Source organism: Cicer arietinum, chromosome 3 (genome assembly GCF_000331145.2).
Source record: "Cicer arietinum cultivar CDC Frontier isolate Library 1 chromosome 3, Cicar.CDCFrontier_v2.0, whole genome shotgun sequence".
In the NCBI taxonomy this organism is placed as follows: Eukaryota; Viridiplantae; Streptophyta; class Magnoliopsida; order Fabales; family Fabaceae; genus Cicer; species Cicer arietinum.
The window spans coordinates 35,140,046-35,144,742 of NC_021162.2; positions in this window are offsets into that span (position 1 = coordinate 35,140,046).

Below are 4,697 nucleotides of genomic sequence, written 5' to 3' on the forward strand. Positions count from 1 at the left end.
TATTATTTTATTTATATATATATATATATATATTTTATTTTATTTATTTTTGTAAGTTAAATATAGTTAATATTAATGATTTAAATCAATTATTTAAGACAAAACACAGACACACCTAAAGAATTAGAACACATATTAACACTCATAAAAAAAATAGTATTGTGTCATTATACTATTCAAAATAAGGTAATGAGAAATTGGGGTGTTACAGGGATGAGTTCGTAGGATTCACTCAATCGACTATTGATTGCATACTTAATTGAATAAGTACTTATTACATGTATTTACTTGTTGGAACTGAGAGATGGTCGAAAATACAGTAGGAGTGAAATGTATTCAATTTGTCATAAAAAGTCTGATGGGTCATTTGTCAATGACGAGCCCAAGGAAAAATGTAAGACCCGTAATTTTAAAGTGTGCTTTATGTATTTTTGGTGTATTTTGGATTTTGGTTCGGAGGCTTTTAAGCCAAAGTTAATAATATTTTGGAGTTTTATAATCAAAAAGATATTTCGATGCCAATTAGAATTTCTCGTCGATAAATAAATTGAAATTAACTGCGGTGAATACTTTACGGTTAATTTTATGCGTTTCGGGCGAAACGGTAATTTAACAAATATCTAGATATTTTGAGATATTTGTTAAGTTATATTTATTATATATATATGTTTGCTTGGAGGGAAAAAGAAAGGAAAACTAGAAGGAAGGAAAAGGAAAAGAAAATAGTATAAAAGGGAAAGAAGGAAAAAGGAAGAAAGGAAAAACAAAGGAAAGAAAAAGAAAGGAAGGAAAATCTAAAATTTTCCATCTCCTTCCTCTCTGATACCCGTGAACCAAATTCCCTCCTTTCTCCCATTCTCATTTTCGTCACTTTCTTTTCTTCAAAACTAGTAACCCAAGGTTGGGTGAGAGTTAGATCAAGGTTTTCGCAACTCCACTTTTCCTCTTTGATTCGAAAACGAAGAAAAACGGTTTTTGAGATCCAAACACAAACCCCTCCGTTTCTTCAAGATCCAAGCTTCATTTCAAGAAGTGATAGAAGGGAAGGTTGCTCACCTCCGTGCTACGGCGCTAGTGGACCAATTTTGGAAGCGGCGTTGCGAGCGGAAAATTTACCGAATTTACTCACGGTGCCGTAATCGCACGTGGAATCTCTTAATGACTTATTTAATTAATGTTGTTTGAAAGTCGTTTCGGTAAATGAGTATTAAGAATGGGGAATCTCTTAATATGACTGTTTGCTTAACGTTTTGTTTTGAAAATCATTAAGTTAAATCGGTATTAAGAACGGGGAATCTCTTAATGACTTATTTAATTAATGTTGTTTGAAAGTCGTTTCGGTAAATGAGTATTAAGAATGGGGAATCTCTTAATATGACTGTTTGCTTAACGTTTTGTTTTGAAAATCATTAAGTTAAATCGGTATTAAGAACGGGGAATCTCTTAATGACTTATTTAATTAATGTTGTTTGAAAGTCGTTTAAGTTAAATGGGTATTAAAAATGGGGAATCTTTTAATACCTCGGTTTACTTAATGTGTATTTGAGGAAAATGTTTAAGTTAACTGGGCGTTGAGAATGGGGAATCTCTTAATGTCTCGGTTACTTAACTATCGTTTTTGAAAATCGTTTCGGTAAATGAGTATTAAGAATGGGGAATCTCTTAATATGACTGTTTGCTTAACGTTTTGTTTTGAAAATCATTAAGTTAAATCGGTATTAAGAACGGGGAATCTCTTAATGACTTATTTAATTAATGTTGTTTGAAAGTCGTTTAAGTAAATGGGTATTAAAAATGGGGAATCTTTTAATACCTCGGTTTACTTAATGTGTATTTGAGGAAAATGTTTAAGTTAACTGGGCGTTGAGAATGGGGAATCTCTTAATGTCTCGGTTACTTAACTATCGTTTTTGAAAATCGTTTCGGTAAATGAGTATTAAGAATGGGGAATCTCTTAATATGACTGTTTGCTTAACGTTTTGTTTTGAAAATCATTAAGTTAAATCGGTATTAAGAACGGGGAATCTCTTAATGACTTATTTAATTAATGTTGTTTGAAAGTCGTTTAAGTTAAATGGGTATTAAAAATGGGGAATCTTTTAATATCTGTATTTGCTTAACGATTGTTGTGAATGGAGTCTGTGTATGCTCATGCATTTCATTTTGGTAAATTGTGTTGACCCGTGATAGGTGACACCATGGTAACTGTACTGACCCGTGATAGGTGGTACATTTACGATTTCCGCTTTTTCTTTTAGTAAATCGTGTTGACCCGTGATAGGTGACACCATGGTAACTGTACTGACCCGTGATAGGTGGTACGTTTACGATTTACGTTTTTGGTGAATTGTGCTGACCCGTGATAGGTGGCACCTCGGTAAACAGTATTGGTCTGTGATAGGCGGTACGTTTACGATTCCCGCTTTTTCTTTTAGTAAATCGTGTTGACCCGTGATAGGTGACACCATGGTAACTGTACTGACCCGTGATAGGTGGTACATTTACGATTTCCGCTTTTTCTTTTAGTAAATCGTGTTGACCTGTGATAGGTGACACCTCGGTAAACTGTACTGACCCGTGATAGGTGGTACGTTTATGATTTACGCATTTTAGTAAATCGTGCTGACCCGTGATAGGTGGCACCTCGGTAAACGATACGGGCCCGTGATAGGCAGTACGTTTATGGTTTACGCTTTTTAGTAAATCGTGCAGACCCGTGATAGGTGGCACCTTGGTAATCGGTACTTTGGCCTGCGATAGGCGGTACAATTATGATTTACGGCCCTTCGAGGAGGGTTTTGGTTTGGAATTCCGAGTCCATGCATTTTGGCATATACGCATTGCATTAGGGTGCTTGGCACGCGAGTCGTGGTTGATTTGAGTTTTATGATTAAGTGATTTGAATTTGAGTCGTTGTGGTAATTGCGTTGAAAATGCTAAGTGTTATGTGTTGATTGTTGTGTGTAAGTATGATGGTTATCGAGATCCCAATTGCCGTGGTAATCGTGTAGGAATTGCTAAGTGTTAGGTTGTGAACTTGATTAGGAATGACTTGAGTTAATGCATGAATTTTTGGAAAAACGATCAGGGAAATCGATTTCCCAATCGATTGGATGAGTTGCAGGAAGTTCACCATTTTGACCTAATCGATTTGCCAATCGATTGTATAAATATGTCTTTCAAAATCTTTTAAGAAATCGATTTGGAAATCGATTGGCAGAGAGGCAGGAACTCAGCAAAACTGCCAAAATCGATTTGGAAATCGATTTGGCAACACAGGGACTCATCAGAACTGACAAAATCGACTTAGAAATCGATTTGGTCATGCAAAAACTCAGCAGAACTGACCAAATCGATTTGGCAATCGATTGGCTCAGCAAAAGTCCTCATTTTGAGTTAGATAATCGATTGCTCAATTGATTTATCAATGCTTTGGTCAGTTATGTATTACTTGATGGTTGGAGAACTTCATTTTGAGTTCATTGTTAATTGGCAAGCATTATATGAACTTTTAGCATATGGAAAATCCTGTTAAGGTGCATGCTTAGTTGAAAAGTTGTTTTGAGCATTTAAAAACTTAATTGCTATGTGTTAACTGTTATTTTTTTGGTTGGTGACCCTTTACAATTATTGTGGAAATCTGGGCTTTGCCCTCAGATGAGAGTCAGGACGGTCATACCGGTTCGTACGGACGGGAATGGAGATGGGAACGTTTGACTGCAGTCACGTTAGGAGGATCTCACGGGGCGCGTGGAGATACTCAGGGTGTATAGCTTTTTGGTAGGATGATCAGATTAGGATGATGTATAGGGACTAGGTGTCCTTCTGTTTGGATTGGAGTATTTTTAGTTTGGGAAAACTGTATTTATACTATCATTGTCAGTTCGACTTCTTATGTGAATGGGTTCCATGTACCATTTATGGTTATGTAAATGTTTTGGATTTATAATTGGAGAAACCTTTCCGCTGCTTGTAAATTATAATGACTCAATTATTTATCCAAAGGCATTTCTTTATCTATTTCTCTGTTTTAGTTTAATTACTTTTGAAAAAAAAAATATACCCTCGCTTTGAAAAACGGGGTGTTACAAAAAATATGTATGTGTAAAGAATAGAAGTGTTATGTGATTGTAAGTATTTCTTATTGACCATGTTATAAATCATTGATGCAACTATTAATTTTTGTAATAATGAGTTGCAAAGCTATAAAGTTTCTTATTTTGTTGGTAATAGTGAGTTGCAAAGTTAGACCTTTCTGTTACAAAGAGGAATTTAGTTTGCTTCATTTTCCTGTGCAGGAACAATTGCAAGTTGAAATTGGAAAGACTCATTCTCCAAATGAAGCAAATGTTAATGTGTTTGGAAAAGAATATCATGTATATGTTCGTTGTATGGGACTTGGAATACCACCGTCTCAAATTACTACATCTACTTCTCACTCTGTAAGATCAATGTATTCCTTCGAAGCTAATGAGAAGATGGAGCAAACTGAAATCAATAGGCTTAAAAAAAAAGGATTCTGAATTTGATATGTTGAAGGAGCAAATTGCTTTGTTGTTGCAAATGCAAAATTCTAGGGAAAAGAAGGTAAAATATTTTTCTTACCAAACCTGTTTAAAAAATCCTGTGAGAATTGTTTGTCCTTGGTTAAAAATATCAATTGTGTAATGATTGCTTCTAGCTATATGAGAAATTTA